The sequence below is a fragment of the Harpia harpyja genome, chromosome 2, assembly GCF_026419915.1.
Source record: "Harpia harpyja isolate bHarHar1 chromosome 2, bHarHar1 primary haplotype, whole genome shotgun sequence".
Classification (NCBI taxonomy): Eukaryota; Metazoa; Chordata; class Aves; order Accipitriformes; family Accipitridae; genus Harpia; species Harpia harpyja.
The window spans coordinates 2,599,410-2,617,729 of NC_068941.1; the positions used below are offsets into that span (position 1 = coordinate 2,599,410).

Genomic DNA, 18,320 nt, shown 5'->3' on the forward strand with positions numbered 1-18,320 from the left:
GGTGGAGGGGCGGGAGCGAGGGGAGGGACCGCTTCTCTCCCCGGGGGGGGGGGGTGACCCAGGGCTGGCAGGCCCTTGCTCAGTGCATCGGGTCGGCCGCCGTACCTGGCTTACCAGGAGAGAGAAGAACGTATGCGAAAATAATGTGGTTTTGTTCCTGCTTGCAAGACGAGTTCCCGCTGGAGCAGCCGAAATCTCGCCGTCTGCTGCGGAGGGACCTGGCAGAGCGCGTCTCTCGGTGCAGCAGGCGTCTTTAAAAGGATTTCTGGAAGACGAGCAGAAAACCAGCTATTCTCCAGCAAGATGGTTAGGGAAAAAAACTTGCAGGGAACGCGAACTGCCTCTAGACTGAATTAAGCTTCACCGGGATGAGATTCTACCATAATTCAATACGGTTCAGCTTCCACTAACACAGTTAAGCCACTCCAGAGAACCAAATTGATGTACCCGTTTCTCCTTCAAAAGACAGCGCGCACTCTTGCTCGAGCTTCCCACCCATGATCGCCGCCTGGTGCAGTGCTGGCAGGAGGGAAAGATGCCTGCAACAGGGGCTTTCCCAGCAGGGGCTGGTGCGCTAATTGCTTTCCCTCACAGCCTTCATATTGCACAAAAGGAAGGAAAGCCTCTGCGATACAGGGCTCCTGTCCCATAACCATAATCGAGCTGCCAGCAGCGCTAGCCTTTGGAAAGTCATGAGTCAGTTCCCTCTCCTCTTGCCCTGCCAAACCATGAGGCTGGCAGCTTCCCACCATCAGCCTGATCCAAATAATGCCTTCCCTAGAAGAGAGCGAGCGGACCACCAGGTGGGCTTCCTGCTAAGATAGACTGAAGCATTTTCCTTTATAAATACCACTTCCTGTCATTGTAATGGCAGTATCAGTGTTATGTTACTATGGGCATTTTCCTTTTGCTTATGAAAGGTTATGAAGTCACATTTCACAGTTGTTTGGGAAACTAGAATTTTTGTGGTTCCACCCATGCAGTAAAAAAAAAGAGATTGTCCTGGCAGCTTGTTTTTATTTAGATTCCCACCCCGAAGTGGTGTTCTTAGCTCTGTTTCATCATCATCTCTCCAAAAAGCAAGCAACAGAGTAAACAATTAGAATCCATTTTTGAAGGCTAATTTAACTACAGCAATACAATTCTCCTCATGGAAAAAATCTTCCACGGGAATTCTCTCTCTGAAACCATAAACCTTCCCTTTTACCGTAAAATATTGGCCTTTGGTGGGGACCAGCTGTAGTGGCCATTTTTACAAGCAGATGCCTCCTCCTGCAGCACATTAGACATATTTTCCATGGCTGCGGAAGCAATGGAATGGAGACCTCTTTCTCGTCCCACCTAAAGTAGTTCAACTGCTCTGTGACTTCTGCTTTTAGTGAGGATATCCTGATGCATGCGCTCCAATGTAAGTAAGCAGCCGACCAGGTCCATTGTCTCGAAATCAAAGATAAATACAGAAGAACAAGAATAGACAGTAATTCTCTAGTTACGCAAAGCCATTTTTATCATAACAACTTTTCACAGCCATGAAGCATTTTTTATTAATGATATTAAAGAACATGCTGTTTTGTCTGAGCACCGAAACCGTGGAAAATCAAAAGAAAGGCAGGAATATTTAAGGAATTCCAGCAATCTGAGATGATCTTAAATGGGAGATAAAATTTTTTTTTCAAAGGCTAAATTTGGTTTCCTACGGCAACGGATACAGGATTCTTGCAGCCCATGGGACCACTGAAATTCTTTTAGCTGAACCCTGGCATGAATATTTATAGATCAAGCAATGATTTCTGCAGAATTTTGGTTTTGCTTCATTCAGTGTTTTGGCTTGTTTTTTCATAAAAATCTACCCATGTGATGCACAGAACCTCATTGCTTCTCCATACAGATTTTCTAGATTCTCAGTGTGAATTATCTTCTTTTTTGGCAAACAATTTTGGCTTTGTAAATCAAGAAACTGCTTACTAGCAGTGATATATTTAAAACATTCCTGTGAAGAGTGACTCCACCTCTGAAGTGCAGCATGGGAATGCAGTGGGTGCACTGCTGGCTCAAGGCACAATACTGTGCCATAATTACAAGTCCCTGAAACAAGCAGAGGCGTATCTTCCCATTGCAAAATCACGATGATATTACAAGGGAAAAGGCAGATAAGGCCCACATTCAGGAAAACATGGAAATGTGCTTACCCAAAGAAGTCTTCATGTCCTCATTCTTTTTCCCTTCTAACCCCCTTCCATTAATGTTCCCTCTTCCCAATCCTTTAACTTTTTTACTATTTAGTTTGCCATTCCCAAGAATCTCTGCCACTTAAAATGACAGTATTTACAGAAGTTCATGACAGTTACTCTGCTCATGTGCTACACCATTGTCTTATCTCTATTGTAAACTCTTGGCACAGTTTTTTTTCTTTTTCTGTTGTTGTACAGAACCCATCACAACTGGGATCCCAGCCGTGGTGGGCGCTTTACACTAACACCATAAATGCGGTGAAAATAATAGGCAGATCTTACTCTGTAAAACATACCAGTTGCCAGCTCGCATGCTGGGGCCTCACTGACAATCGCTTAGCAAAAAAAAGGCAAGTTGATACCTGAGACAGGTTGTCCCTTCCCTGTTGAGTGCCATTCCTCACGCTCGATGGCAGACGCAATAGGCCTGCATGCACGATGTCGGGATCTGTAGGAGAGAAGCACATCAAAATGGATGCATGTTGCCAGCAGGATCCTTTTGGAAATGTAAAGTTGCAAGGGGTGTGGAGGGCAGGTAAATCAGAGAACATTGAGCTGTTAGGGTCTGGAGAAACCAAACTGTAGGAGAACACACCAAGCAAGCAGTCATGGAGTCTGCCACAGAAAGCTGCTGTCTCTTGTCTTGCCCCCATCACCCACATATACTGCTGGGCTACCCTAGATTTTGCAGTGTCTCATGATGAAATGGGCACGCTTCATGCTCCCAGGGCAATAGTTCAGGGCCTCTCCTGAGATTTCCGTGTGGTGAAATGATTTGAGAACCCTTTTTTAAAAAACTAATAGTCCTGTCCCATGCACTAGGAAAATCTTTAAGAAATATAAAAAGTCATTACTTACTGAGGTTGTCAACGTGGCTTCTTCAGTTTGTGTAACAACAGTTACTTAGCTCCTTGGGGTCTGTGTAAGGAAGGAAAAGGCTTGTCAAGGAAGGAATTAGCAAATCATACAGCACAGCATCAGCCAAATCAGAACAGATGCCAGAAATCCTTAATCCTGCTCCTGTGGTTTAGTAACTATTAGACCTTTTTTTAGTGAATGTTTTATGTTGGCCACAAATGCAGGGTAGGAACAGCAGATAGGAGGGGTAGGATATTTTTCATTGTCTCTTTGTGTGCATCCATGTCACTTCATGGATCTGTGGTCTTCGCCACCCAAGACAGGAATCATGCTTGTCCTTACTTCAGACTTTGGTGCTACAATCATCCGTCACTGTTGACAGACCTGTTCACACCAGGTCTAACTGGATCCAAATCTTGCATTGCTTCCTTTAGGAGCTGTGACCTGAAGGCATACAGAGACATGAAACAGCCTTTCCAGAACCAAGTATAGTTTCATCTCAACAGTGAGAATGCAATTGTAACTAGAAAAGTGTTTTACTTAATAAATACTCCTCCAGTTTCTGTCTTACCTAAAATTTTGGTAGACTTGTTCACTCATCTCCTTCTGCTGCATGATGTTTGCAGTCTGGCTTCGTCTGCGTATCTGTGGTGGTCTGTTTACTTCCATCTCCATCACCATGTTTCTGAATCCCACCCCTATTTTCCTCTGGAATATACAGCAGAAGAAATTCAGACGTAAATATTACAGGGACTGACATCTTCTATTTATCACGAATGGTGCTTTTACGAAGGTGGGGCATCCCTCTCTTTTGCATACTGTCAGGAATTAACCCCTGGCTGCCATTTAACTCAGCCCAGCTCATCAACAGAACATAAAACATATGACAGGTAACTTGCAGGTCCTTAACATTTCAAGTTTCCTGACAGCTCCCCACAAAGAGCCTCTGCTGGCTGGATGTTTCACAGCATGGGCCAAGGAGGACAGCAGAAGAAGCTTTACATGCCAGTACACTGCTAGTCTTAGAGGAGCATCTCTTGGGAAACACCCAAGTGCATCAGTAGCATACAAGGAAGATGTTTTCCGAGACTTTGCTCTTCTGCCTTTCATGCGCAGCTAATACACATACTTGTCATCAATGAATTTACACATACTATGTATGTTTCTAGTACTGTATGCGTAACTGATAAAATAATAATCTAATTATAAGATACTGATTTCAGCTGAGAGTTGAGAAATTTCTGAAAGGTTTGTAAGTGGGTAGCGATTGAATTTCGCTGTACTCAAGCTTTAATTTATTCTTCCCACACAGAACAAATTAACTGCTGGCAGGAAAGTAGTTCACTATAGGGCAGAGCTACCCTGCAATTACTAGGTTCAACAGCAACCTCGAGAAGGTCTGTGAACAAAGCTGCTGCTTGTGTAACAGCAGCCTTTGCTCTTGGTTTAGCTGCATAGGGATGCACACGAAATAAGTGCATTGGACAGGCCAGGCTGGGATTTGCATTCAGAACACTGTTTGACTTCTAGGTTTGGGACAGTGACTTTCTAGGAGATGAGAGATTTGTCTACAGCACTTGTTTTTGCTTCTGAGGAAGTTAATTAATTTTAATTGTCACGAGAACAGCAGCAAAATTGTTCTTCCTTCTGAAATTTGGTCCTGCTTGACTCCCATGTTATTGACACTCTCCAGCTAAATAACCATAGTCCTCATGAGTTGTGGCCACACATACACACACATACCTCTACATGCATGTCGTAGTTGTGATATAGATCACATAGTACATTTTAAAATTACACATGCACAACCATATTCTTCATAATCTGAGCTATACCAAAATTAGCAAGTGCAGCAACTCACACCCATCAGCTACTGCTGGTTTGGTTTGCTGCTTCCCTGACTCATCAGCTGCTTCTGCATATAGAGCCTCATGACTCAGAGGTGGCAAACGGTGCCACTTTCGTAGGAGGACAGAGCATTGCTTCAGGCCACCTTTTCCTTACTGTTCTTTTCACCCAGATTTCTCTCCTCACTCAACTCCACTCTCTTCCAAACTTCACCCTGAACCTAATCAGCCCCCATTCTCTTCTCCCCACCGCCTCGACCACTGACCCACACTATGTCCTCTTTGCTCAGTTGCACATCTCGTTTTCACCACTGCCACAGAGCAACGCTAGAGCCCTCACTGCTGAACTACGGCACTCTCAAGCTGAACGTGGCCAAGGAAACATGCTAGGGGATGGGGGATAGATGAAATATGTTGTGGGGTGGGAGAACGCCACCAGTGGCTGTGTAAGACAGGCTATGACTTGCACTAAGCTGTGAAACGGAGATCTTGCTAGGAAATGAAGGAGAGGAAGCTGCAGGGTATGCGCTGGGATATATATGGGAGACTCTGGCAAGTGGCACTGTCTGGATAACCTAAACAGCGTAACAAGTTTGCTGAGGACCTGGCTTGCAGTGCCAAGCCCATCTAAACAGTAAATCTCCTACTGTCAAAGTTTACTACCTTAAATCAAGTTATAGCTGCTAGACTGCATATTCCTCCAATGCAGACTGCATCAGTCAAGAACAGTATCTTTTCAAGCACTTGATCTTATACTCTTGTGCATTAAGTCCTACTCTCCACCTGGTTTCTTCCTCGAGAACCCCTCAGGTCATGGGAGGAGCCATTATGGGTTAGACAGCTAGAGCGCAAGCAGACTGACAGAACTTCTCCAAGCCCTCAGTTTTCTATACAGTCCTGAAGCAGCTCCAGGACCAACTAGGTTTGCTTGTTCTGTTGCTGATGAGCACTGCAAACAGCCTTGGACACCTGGGAACACCCTCTGCACGCCAAGAGACAAGCACAAGTGCAGGAGCACCCAGGCAGGAACCAAGAGCACACCTGAAATGTGCCCATGATGTTCACAGCAGTAGAGCAAAGGAGAACCTGGCTGTGTTGACACAGGAAGAGGCCAGCCATAATTCAGCTCAGCTTTCTTACCTGCAAACAGCAGTGAAGGCAATGTGTCACCTGGCAGGGCTCCTGGCAGACCTGGCGAGCATGGGCACAGGCAAGAGGAGTGTGTGGGGCACGTGTCCCAAGGACAGAGCAGAGAAAACAGAGAGCCTGGGGATGAGTTACGTGACCGAGAGCATCTCTTGGCCCTGCAGGCAGTTCTGGATGCAGTCTCCTAGTGACATGGAGTCTACAATTTCAGCCTTTCTGCAGCAGGCAGCCAGGGCCTCATGGAGTAGAGCTGTCAGGATGAGTGCAGCTCCGTGGTGAGTGGGAGCAAGGGACCCAGGGAGGTCTGGTGAGGACCTTGTGCTCCTTTGTTCATCCGCCTCTCTTTCTGGCGTGTTCACTCTTCCCTCCTGGAGCTCCAGATGGAGTAGACCCACACCCATCAGAGTTAGCAGGGTCTGGACCTGAATTTTTCCCTCTTAAATGTGTAGTGGGAAAACAGGCAAAACAAGCAAAACACTTTTCTCAGCCCCTGGCTTTTAACCTAGTCCCTCGCCTGGCTTCTGAATGTCAGCATCTAGCACAGCTCCTTTCTCGCACCCTGAGACCGTGGTGCCTCAGTGGTCCTGCATGTTTGGTCCTCAGCTTTGACTCCAACCTGTGAACTCCCCTGCCGTGTGCCGGTTTCACACAGGGCAAACAGTGGAGGTAAACTGTCACAGCACAGGCCAGATGGGGTGAGCCTTTTATTCCTGCTTTCTTAGTACAAGCAAAGTAAGTCTTAAAACACACTTCTTTATAAAGCCAGTATTTCCTGCGCTAGCTAGAGTTTTTTTTGTTTCAGGTACAAGGAAAAACTGTCATCAAGATGCTTGCCAGCACGCAGCACCAGAGGTTCTCAGATTCGCTTAATGGCCAGTGCTGGCGACTCTTAAAAAGCGGTCTGGATGATTTCAGAAATGGCTTCCCTCTTCCATGTGATAACATCATCATCCGTAGCCCAAAGGGGCTTTCTCCCATCCTGCTACAGAGTAGATCCCACCTGGCTCAACGAAAGGCATGGAAAACATCTGCTAAAAGCAACTGCAAGCTCAGGTCAAAGCAAGAAGCCAGGAAGGATTTCATGAAGGAGATGGACCACCACCTAAGCCACCACCCTCAGTTATTTCACTCTCATTTGAAAGACAGCAGCTTTCCAGAGGTAAAGACATATAGTTGTTGTTATTCTTCCTTGAAGTGAGTATCCATCCAGCACTTGAAATGCAAAACCAGTCCAGGATTGTGTTCCCCCTTGCCTTATAAATGCCCTGCCCCTCATTATTACTTACAAACAGGAAGCCAACAAAGCCTGAATCACCATAAAAATAAATCCCTGATCTTATTATAGGGAAAGCTATAAGGAGCTGGCAGTTTCTGAGACACCTTGCTAACATGGTCAGATTAGTCACACAGGTCAGTTACTGAACCAGTGTCACACTTTCCCATCAATATAAGACACTGGAGAGCAGTGGCTTTACTCTCCAGTCTTGAAAACATCTCGTGATAACCCTGAACATGCCAGAAATAGTAAAGAATCTCTCATTCAAACAGAATAAATGGTGATCATATACTTTTTCCTATATTATGACACAGATGCCTCCTAAGAAAGTGATGATTATAGTCTACAACTGTCAGTGGGACTTCAGGGCTGAAATCCCACAGCAGTGGATGAAAACTCTGGCCCCTGACCCAAGCCCTCTGATTTGACAGGAGGTTTGTAGACAGAAAGTGCCAAAGTGCAAAGCAAAACACAAGTCGATTTATTCTGTAGTGCTGCCAAATGCATCTGTTTACTTCGGCATGTGCTGGCATGAAGGGAGGGGAGGGCGAGAGAGACCTATTATGTTTATTTGCCTCATTTTGGATTCAGCCTGACTGAGCACAGTTTCAACAATCCATACCTAATTTGAAGTGAACTGTACTACAGAAGGCACATTTAAAATTAGCAAACCAATGGCACAGGTTTCCCTGACCTGTGAGTCATATTCCACATGAATGCCACTCCAACATTACAAAGGTGAAGGATGCTCCACTGGAATATGATAGGACAGACTCTGGGGAAGCATATTTGAAATGTGTTGTTGCTACATCCATGCTCAGCGCTCCACATTATTCTTCTTTCCAAGTCAAAGACAAACTTCCTATATACTTCTGAGGGACCAGGTGACTCAGTACTTTTGAAAATCCTACTGCAATGCTCCAGGAGTCTCGTTTTTTTTCTTTTGTTAGCCTATGCTCAACTTCTTATTGATCTGAAAGAATTCAAGAGCAGATTCTGGAGCTTAAAATGTATGCTGCTGCATTAAAACCTAGATGCACACTACCTCTACATATTATTTTATTGAGGAAAAGTGGAGGTCTTGCATAGTAAGCAAGGGATTTTTACAGTCTCTGCTAAGTGCAGTTGACTGTGCCTGTGCATTTGAGCGAGACCGCAGACTTACAATCAGTGTCTGCTTTGTTTTGAGCCTGTCTTATGTCACAGGCTGATATCTTCCCTTGTTCCTGCAATAAAAATAGGTATCAAAGGCTGCAATTAGATGATTTTGCTGGCCTCCATTACATTATTATTTACTCAGGCGATCAACTAACTCTAATTAAAATTCTGAAATGTAAGTATCTTTTAGCAGGCGGTATCACTGGAGCAAGAGCAGCACAGCTGAGCTCTCTGGAGTCTTACCATGCACAAATCCTGCAGTCTCAGTCCTTAAGTGCACCAAACTTATCGGCACAGATTAGGAAAGAGACCAAAATGGCTCACATTGAGAGTCTCTTCCTGATTCCCAATGCCTATTGCACTTAAATGCACACTTGGTACGCCCAGAAATAAGGCCAGAATGAGTCATTCTTATTCCCTAGCCCTACTCCCGGCTAGTCAGTGGCAGCCGTTAGTAAACAAATGCTTTATATGTCAGCCTTGATACAAATAGCTCGTGTCTACCAGCTTATACAATGAGGCTGTGTGTGTGATAGCCCTCGGCTCCTGTCCCGGGGCAGGGCAACACTAGCTAAAGGCATGATAGGCACTAGCTTCCCTGGAAATGTGCCAGACGGTGAAGGTCTTAAGTGACCAATGTACAAGGATGGAGGAAACGATGTTCTAAGAGCCCACACCAGGGAGTTAAAGAAATGGGAGGGCTCCTAGGGGCCTAATCCTGATAAGAAGCCTATGGCATCTCCTTCCTTAGGATCTGTGCACATGCACAGATCTGGAAGGAACTGTTCCCTTCAGGGATGTAATCCATCTCCCAGCCCCACTTGAGGAGGTGCAGAGACATGCTGCAGAAGGTCAGTGGCTCAGAATCACTGCCCCGCAGTCCGCCTGCTGAATGCAAAGCTTTGGCACCACGATGTGATGAGCACCCAGGCTTAGCAGGATTTTTTTCTAGTACAGTAAACAAAGTTCACCAACTGTTGGGAAGGGCAGGTCGCCAGCCGCCCTCTAAGGGTACAACTGTTCACAGCTGTTGAAGGCAATGCTGTGTTCAATTATTTGCACCATTTTTTCGACACAAAAATGGCACTGAGAAAAAAATATTGTGGGGGAAAGGGAGGGTGAATGCTGCCCAAGAACCTGCTGCACTGCCTGTCCACCTCCACCTTCCTCAGGAAGGCAAACAACCCAGCACCCTTTTGCTATTTCTAGGTCCGTGCATCTTGCAGAATCTAGCTCATCTGTCCCCATTCCTTGTCAGAACCTGGGCACCAGCCCCAGTGCAACGTTGCACTTTGTTGTGCCTGCCAGCCTAAACTTTGAGTATTTAATACCTTGTGGCCAAAAGCAATGCTGGTCCCTAGGATGGGAACCTTTAAGCTAGACATTCAGCACAGTCTGCAATACCTTGTGCAGGTTAGCTGTATCCCTTGACATCGCAGTCAGGGCAAAGCAGGGAATACTTTGGGAAAGCAAAAAAAATCACACCCGTAGTTGGCTCTAGCATGTGACCTGGGTCTCAGGACGGAGTCACTGTGTCAAGTGTTGCTGGCTTGTTAAGCACAAATTTATGGCTCATGTCTTGCCTTTTCTTCTAACATAGTCATGTTAGAGGAAAAGGGTGGGAAAAGACTTTGTGCTTTCTCCTGTCATCAGACCAAAGCAGCACATGACTAAGTGACCAATGACATCCTCCTCCAAACATTTTACTTAGGAAAGAGGAACTTGCGGGAACAGGTTCAGAATAGATGTCAGCAAAACTGTATTTCAAGGCACATGAAAGATTCCTGTTGCTGCCTTATTTATATCCCAAACCCCTTCATTTCACAGTAAATAAACATCACAGCTAGGCTCAGAGAATACGCATGGGATGCTCCAGCTGGAAAAAGACATTTGCCTGTAAAGCTTGCCGACACGGGTAACGTACTGTAAGAAAGAGTGTAAAACAGTACCACACTCCACACCAGCTCTTTGCTGAGTGTCCTCTCAGAAGCTGTTCTTTCCCAGGAGCTAAAACCACATTTCTGGTATTTTCTCAGAATCAACTGTTTTCTCTCTCCAGCTTAGAAGATTATACCTGTCAGCTACAAACACAGATGTCTTTTTTTTTTTTAATCACAAAACTCAAGCTTGTATTTGTTTTCTCAGTGCTCTTCAGACTTTGGACTTTGATAAATTTCTGTGCTGCATTTTTCTATGGGCCTGACAACATAAAGAATCTACAAGGAAGTCAAAGCATAATGCCTCTAGGATGTTAGACGACCATGAGAGTCCATCAGCATGAATTTGTTGGAACATTTTATTTATGATTCGATTTCTAAGAGCTACTGGGTACCACAACTTCAGTGAACCCTCAGACGAGCTTAAGACACCTAACATTTCACAGAATTTAGCCAAATATATTATACACTGTTTTAGGCTTTTGGGTCTCTGCTGCTCCCCGTCACTGGCAAAATAACATAACAGAATAATGTCGTCTTATTGTTTCAGTCTATTCCTGTACGGTATACTGACCCTGCCACTCTGCTGCATGGAGAACTTTCACTGAAGAACAGAGGCATTTTGGGGGGGGTATCTCATTATGTCTCTAAAGAGTGCAGAGATTAAAATACTGTGCACAGGGAGATATACTTAATTGAGCAAGATCTATAGATCTGCAACTCTGAACTCTTTCTACTGGGCTCCAGGAGGAGATTTTCACCGGTTCAGTGTTTCTTTTTCTCTGCCTTGCAGTGTCTTGTATTTTCTCCCTCCTCCTTCAGATCCTTAGAAGGGATTTGATTCTAACTTGGGAGGAGGTAGAAAGCATCAGGCACCAATCATGAAATGGCGCATGAAATGCAACTGTACCAGCCAGGGAAAAGGAGAACAGAGAACAACGAAACAGAAAGCATGACTTGCAAAGAGAGTGATTAATAAACTGAAAAAGCTGGCAAATAATGGCTCATGGGAAACAAATCTATGAGGAAGAGGGACTTAGGGAAAGCTGTCATTCCTTGATATTACTGGCACAGTACACAAGTTCAGAGAAAGCACAGGAAATGCAGGAAGAGACTGGCCTGAGTAAGCAGTAAGCTCTACCTCAAACCCGAGAAGGAATTCCAAGTCAGATTACTACGGGTAAGTAGGAAAGAATGGCACTAGATCTGTTAGATGTTCCGAGTCAGCTAAGCAAGGATGAAATGCATTATAATATGGAAAAATAGTAGAACAAACTCAGAATCACAAGCTGTTTCCTTGAAAATTCATGGAAAACTGGTGTACTTCCAGAGAATCTTTCCAATTTGCAGACGACACCCAGTCAGAAAACACTACAAAGATGCTGACAGGCTTCAAATGGATTCAAAATGATCCTGACATGTTGGACAAAACCTGGAAAATAAGGGAGTGCAAAAACAGGGCTGAATGACTTCTCCTAATCAGAACTCAGCTGCGCAAAGACCAAATGAGGAACAACTGGCTAGGCAGGAGTTCAGCAAGGGAAGGATACAGGGATTTTGGTAGATAGTAAATGTCAGCAACGTCCTGGTTGTGCAAAAAAAGGAAGCATCCTATCTTGAGAACAAAGATGAACATGAGTGTGGAATGATTGCTGGAAGTGACTTATCGATATGACACCACCCCCACTCCAAGGGAAGGTGAACCTCCAGGGTGGAATACAGTGGACATGTAAAGCATCGGTTCCATGGTACTTCCCTAAGCAACATAACCTGCAACTTTAGATGTTAGCAACACCAGGGGAGCTTGGCATGCTGAGTCTGAAAAGTAACATGGAGGGTGGAGCGGAGCAGAGACGCCACGGCCAGACTCTGTGATCGCAGGGATAGGGAACTGGAACGATAGGAACGAGAATGGTTGGTCCCTGCATTGAATCCACTGAAGCAAGGAGGTAAAATAATCGGGGTTCTATCAACCTAATGCCCTACTTTTGATTTATATCACACGTGCCCAGTAGGGGGGTACTGACATGTAACATCATGTCCTTTGGGTGAGCTTTACTCATTATAATATCATTATAATACCAAAACACACCTCCATCCCAAAAGCTAACCACCTCCAAGGTGCAACCACCCCCCCACAGAGCATGAGCTCTGAATTTTTTCTAGCATACACCTTTAAAAGCAAAGCGAGAGAACTTTATACCAATCGAAGTAAAGGTATGTATGACTAAAGCCACTCAAGCTCCACCTAAAAAGAAAAATAGTATAAAAAGGCCCCAAAAGAGGAAGACTGTTAGGGACGATACCATTATAGACAAGTCGGGAGGACATTGCTGACTTCTGGGACCAGTCGATGGGCTGAGCCGCTCTTCCCTCGCATAGGGACGGCTATTGGGTGAGATTTGAACACTCAGCTGTACCGAGTGCTTCCCTGGGAAACTTAGAAATCTCTCTATATAAAGTCACTTTCTTTTTTTGATTTCGTGCGCTGTATTCAATATTTGCACATGCTTTGCAGACAGTGTATTTATCACTGGCAATAAAAAAGAACCCGTACTGTTGCTTTAATAAACTGCACTGTTCATTAATCTAGTCGTGATAGTTCGTTAACGCAACCAAACTCCCTGAGTCTGGTAATTCTCATGCGTTGAACGCGGCTAAGCTGAGAGCGCACTCTGCTGTAAGTGCATCCGTCATCGTCGTGATAGTTACGTGACTGGACTTATAGCGCTGAATTGGACATTACTCAGAAACTAAACCTAGCCGCCCCCAGCTCCCCTGACATCTGAGGATAAGCTGGAACGCAAGGGGGTTTATTTTCTGCCAAATTCCTTTACCCTTTAACGCAACACATGAGATAACCCTCTGTACTTCTCAGCCTGGATAAGACCACCTCTGGGTGGTCTGTGTCCCAGGTTTGGTTACTTTTCTTTAAGAAGGACGTAAACAAATTTAAAAAAAACCGGGGAGAGCCACAGGAATGATTGCACACCTATGACCAACATGCCAGGATGGAGCAAACTGAGTTTCTAATACACATCAGAGAAAACTAAGGTCATGCATAAGAAGCTCCAATTAAGTACAAGGGTGATAAAAAGAAACTGGAAATACTTTGCTTCCCATGTTGCTTTGGGACAGGGTAAGTGAGCAGAGGGGGAGTGGACAGATTTAGGTTAAAAACTAGCAACACTTTTCTAACAGAAAGGACAGTTAAATAATGAAATACATCATCCTGACGGCTCTGGTTTATCCCTCTTTTAAGATCAACTTACATAAGCATCAGCAGGTTGACGTTGTCTTGTGGCAGAAAGGTGAAACAGACCAGCACTTCTTAATTGTTAAGATAAAAAGAGTGTTTGAAGAAAATCTACGGACCTTCTTGTATTTTACAATTATTTTGGTGGCTATGAAGAATCAAGCCCTTAAGATATAGCTCAGCTTTACTGTCTTACAATACTTTGATTTTACTGTTAGAATTATAAACGTTCGAATTTGTAACTGGCAGTAGTTAGCAACCTGTGCCTGCTGACAGGCAGAAACATATTTGCCATCCATATGCGTGTTGGAGGGGAGGAGGTTAAAAATTAATACCTTTATGGATGACCTCCAGGCCACCAGCAGCCTGCAGACACCAGCCCTAAACTGGATTCCTGAGGTCCCTTTCAGCCTATTGCCTTTGATTCTTGGACACAAGGAAAGGCTCTGATGGTGCCTGGCTTTCCTTCACCATGACTGTAAGCCATACAGACACACATGCTGATTCATTATGAGAAACAGCTTTTCCTCCTTCTTCACTGGCTGCCTTCCAGGTTTTAACAGCTGATAATGTAAAGCAGGTCTGGCTCTGGGGTATTCTCATTACTAACCACTCTGAAGGCCAGTTCTGAGGACGGCACTCCCACCCGTTCTCATCTGCCTGTTTCTCTGCTCTCCCTACATTCTTCAGTGTCTTACTGTAGAAAGCAACTTTTTGGTCAGCAATCTAGGACAGAAGGTATGGAAAACACCGCTCTTGAAAAGCTAACAGCAACTGAGAGAAACTATCTCTTCCCAGTCTGGAAACGAAGAGCTTTGACTGTCAGACATACTCCTCATGTGCCACCTGCTGGCTACTGGGAAATGTTGCACAGAGAAGAGCGTCTAGTGTTCATAGCCGAGATACTTGCAATTAATACGGGAAAAGGATGGTACAGAAACACAGTCAGGGTTACAGTTTCTTCCCAGAGTGTGATGCAGACCCAAAGTATATGAATACTTTGCCCTTCCCATTTTTCTACCTGATTGGGTGGGGACCCAATGCAGAAAGTGTCAAGCAACTGCCAAGAAAACCTCCACGGCAGCAGAGTCTTGAATGTTAGATTTTTAACCTGGCTTCTAGGGAAAGCTACTTTAGACAAAGCTTTGTGAGCTATGGTTAAGATATCTATGAAATGATGTTGTTCCTATTCCCATCTCCTTTTCGCTCTGCCTTTGGGCACATCTTCTCACTGGGGACAGGCAGAAGAGATGAGTAGGATACCTTGCTTCTGTACTTGCTTCCACAGTTCCATCTGTACTTCTCCCTTCTCACTATATCCCTACTTGCCTTCCTCCACTCTACTGTGCCTTCTCTTTTACTACAGAGGTATATTCCCAAGCGAATCTGACCATTTCCAGTTAAACTGTCTACTCCTTTGGCTGGAAAGAAAAAACAACTCACTAGCTAATGGCTGGGTTAGAAAACAAGAATAGCAGACAGGACATGTCTAGTATTCTTCACTCTGAAAGAGTCAATGGTGCTGAACATGATTATACCTTACAGCTACTGCAAGGGGTAACTACCGAAGCAGACTTACGCAGCACTAGTACTTTGTATCTGCTCTATCAATAGGAAACACGATTAAGAGAGTTACTACACATTATTCTATATTTTTTAGGAATCGCACCAGCCCGAAGTTGTTAAGAGTAGATATGGCACCCTGGTACCGTGACCCTAAAACGTGGAAAAAGCAAAATGTGGGCAAACCTTTAACGGGTCCGAAAGAAACAGGCAATGGTGTTCACAGTTTTATGACACCACCCATTAAGAAGGTACCATAAGCACTGTGTACCACTGACACTGACCCCAGCGGAGTTAATGACTTACAGGGCGTGTAGGTTATGGGAACATGCCTGTGCCGCACTTGCAGCAAGAATAAGAGGCATAATATCTCTTACTATTCACCTGATTGGTGACAATTACTGCTTGGTTTTTGCCTCTGTGACAGTGAGAATCCACAGTGTAAGGCCTGGCAATGAGCAAACTCCAACAGCTCTTATTATCAGAAAGCTGCTACCTGCTTCCAACCTCACCTGTGACCTGTTCTCCTTTCCCTCCTCAACAGAGCTCCATAAAAACACCACTGGGTTTTTCACACATGCTGTCCTTGTGCTCAGGAAGACCTCTCTGCAAACCTCCGTAAAGCTTCCCCTGCCAAACTCTCATTATCGAGTTGTCTGTGGAAATTCCAGATGCCCCGACAGTATGGCCACAGGGAATAAGAGGGCTCCTTAATTTGTATTTCTTTTGTACTTGTTCATGTTTCCATTTTGTTCTAGCGTAAAACTGGAAGAAGTACTGCACACGCACAAGGCTTGTTTAAGAGCAGTTCTCTCTAACATCCTTAATACAGCCACTGTGGATACCACGGGATCAGACACTGGCCAGGCTCAAAAGCGCTCCCGAAATAGCGTCCCCTTAACTGCCACCGTCAGAGCCAGCGTAGCAGGAGAGATGCACCACGGGTCTGATCCAGCTGGGCATTTCTCACTCGCTCTGAAGCTACAGCTGAGATTCCCTGTCACCACACTAGATGGCAGAGCTTACAGAATAAAATTCAGAAAGTTCATTTGAGACAGTGCACGTGGGCCACGACTTCCTAACAGCTATGGCTGTAGAGTTGTTTATAGAATTGGAATATAGAATTGGAATAGTAAATATCCGGCCTACTGTCTTGGTTTTGAAATGAAAAAAGGTGGCAGGTTTGAGGCTCCTGATCTTAGGGCAGTCAGCTGGCTGGTAATTCTGCAAAGTCACATGTAGCTTTCCAAGATACGGTCCAGCAACTGCTATCACATTTACTGAATAAACAATGGTGCAATGAAGCCTCAATGTTCACAGAACACTAACTTCCAAACTAATGCCACATCAGAAATGCCTGCATGAACAAACTAAAATCTTGAATTAATTCAAAACAGAATTGTGTCCCTGAGACTTTGAGAAACTGTCTCCTTGCCCCTTTTTTGTACTGTCGCTCTGTTTGGTTCCAATGAAAGTTTTAAAAAAATACGTTACATTTTGGAGCTTTTCTGTTAATCTGCTTAGGAAATTCTCTTAGGAGGCAGAGGTCTCCATGTTCTACAGGATATGAGCATTTCAGGAATTCCTGGAGAGGAAGGGCTACCAAAAACCAGGGGTAAGTTACCGTCTGCAACGATCTGTGCATTTGCTTCAGAACAGGAACCTCAGTCCTCAGCATCCTGTGAGCTCTTGGGCTATGACTCTTCTCTTCTGTCTAGCATCTCTGCTTCTAACCCTCAGTGAGTGATCAGTGACTCAGGAATTTCAGCCTTAGTATTCGCCAAGAACCTTGTTTTAAAAAAAGGAAATAGAAAATAAATTAGAGACATCCTAAGAGAAGTTCCAAAGCACAAATTCGCTCCTACCGGGACAGGGTATCATTGTTACAGCCATGACCGAACCACCTAAAACTAGTTATATCCAGCATAACATCCACCCATGTTTTCTCCCCTCTGTTGGCACAAGTATTTGTGTGGATGAAAAGAAACATTTTTTTAATTTTCTGTGTTAACTTTCAGCTGGATCAGTTACCTGATCTGACCCAATTCAATGGTCACATGAAAGCAAAGGCCTGCACAAAACAGGCAGTGAGGACAGGGGAGCCAAAAGGTCAGATAAGTCTCTTCTGCAACAGTGTGGACTTATGCTGGACTCCGGTGCAATCCTACCAGGAGGTTTGCAAATTATGAAGCTCTTTCAGGTCCTGCCACCCACTGCAGCCTCTGCAAACAAGTAAACATAGGTAAAGCTGAAGCCCTTGCTCACAAAAACCTCCCTCACCTCTGAACTGTGGCTGCTCCACAGCAGATTACAAGGATGGCCCTGGTCTAGGAGACCACAGCACTCAAAGTGCATTTGCATCACTGGATGCTGATGGCACCTGGAATCGACTGGGCAAAAATAGCACGTGCCCTCTGGGGACTACGTAGGACTTGAGTGGGAAACTGGGATCTGGATTACAGAACTGTCCTTTCCTGCCTGGCTGTGTGGCAAGCTTGTCTCTGGTGGCACCTAGGTCCTTTGCGACTCCCTCTTTTTATTATCATTCAAATGCATTACTAGTAACAACAATTACTCTCTGAGTACTCAAAGCAATCTGTGTGCTTTGCTTTAGTTTCTTCTGCAGGTGCTGGGTGAAAGAGAGTCTGGCAACAGAAGAGACTTGTATGAGCATGGAAGATGAACAGAACCAGAGGAGACCTTTGCTCTTTTCTTGCTCATTAAAGCAGCACCCTGCCTTTCATCATGCGCATTTTCGTGCCTTCAAAATAAACTGTTCCTTAAGGATTTCTGTAATAGTCACTTCTAAGCTGTGTTACTTTGGTGTCTCTTCCTTCCTAAGCTGTTCTATCAAATATATTTAAGAAAAGAAATACTGGGGTTAGCAGCGCTAAACACTACCTCTTCATCTGTGCTGAGGGCTGGCAGAAGGATGCTCTTTTAGTGTAATGATACAGTAAATAATGATTTTTGCCTGCTCTGCTTCAGGGAGATGACTAGGAATTTTAAATTGCAGTACATGCATACTAACAGCAGTATGTAGGTGCC

General features: G+C 44.7%; 2 long non-coding RNA genes across 2 annotated transcripts; one reads left to right on the forward strand and one right to left on the reverse strand.

Annotated features, from left to right (window-relative positions):
- Positions 1 to 44: 44 nt before the first annotated feature.
- Positions 45 to 3,892, reverse strand: LOC128153319 (uncharacterized). The gene is made up of 5 exons (XR_008238925.1): positions 3,661 to 3,892; positions 3,432 to 3,533; positions 3,090 to 3,149; positions 2,594 to 2,679; positions 45 to 265 (listed from the first exon to the last, which is right to left on the reverse strand). It is a non-coding gene; the product is annotated as an uncharacterized LOC128153319 (long non-coding RNA).
- Positions 483 to 15,293, forward strand: LOC128153321 (uncharacterized). Its single transcript, XR_008238926.1, has 3 exons — positions 483 to 803; positions 3,524 to 3,575; positions 15,076 to 15,293. It is a non-coding gene; the product is annotated as an uncharacterized LOC128153321 (long non-coding RNA).
- Positions 15,294 to 18,320: the final 3,027 nt, after the last annotated feature.